Here is a 733-nt window from a genome sequence, read left to right as displayed (position 1 = left end):
AGCGTCGCGACGACAACCCCGGAACCTACACAATGGTGATAGCAGCCTCGTGAAGATAGGAGTTATCCAGGTCGGCTGTTCCTATGGGAAATGGAGTCCCATAGACGCTGATGATCCGCAAAACGCTTCCGCCATCAACCACTAGAAACCATTTGTTGTACTCATAGGCCAGAATGGTCTTGTACTACATATCTTGTATTTTGCTTGGAGTTTCTGTATCAAGTTGGTGCCTCATCAGCTAATAGTAATCCTGGGGCTGGTGAGCACAAGGGCCATTTTCTGGGAAATTAATATCCCGAAAATCCGGTCCTGACATTGCTCTGCTAGGGTTTCATCGCCGGGAATTGCAGATCAACAAGGCGACACATGAAATCATGCCGGGTAACGGCATGGGGAATCATTTGTGATGTCCTTGTGGCATGCGTACGCCTTGATTGGATGAGGGAGGAGTGTCATTTACGAGCACCACTCTCGATATGTTTGCCATTTCTGAGTGTGGTTTATCCTTTGCGAAGCGTTTCTCTTGGAAAATATGTAAAACCTAGATCTAAGTCTCGTACCTTTACTGAGAGCCGCAACGACAAATGCTCGGTAAAGGTTGGCGAACTCTTAACCCCCCGCGCGGTCTCTTCTCACTAGCTCCCCCACCACACCCCACCGCCCCCGCCCCGGCCGGCACCCTCCACACCGGTGCCCTCCCGACCCCGTCAGCGCCCTCCCGAATGGTGGCCCC

The sequence above is a fragment of the Triticum dicoccoides genome, chromosome 4A (genome assembly GCF_002162155.2).
Source record: "Triticum dicoccoides isolate Atlit2015 ecotype Zavitan chromosome 4A, WEW_v2.0, whole genome shotgun sequence".
Lineage (NCBI taxonomy): Eukaryota > Viridiplantae > Streptophyta > Magnoliopsida > Poales > Poaceae > Triticum > Triticum dicoccoides.
Note: the sequence above shows the minus strand (reverse complement) of the source record.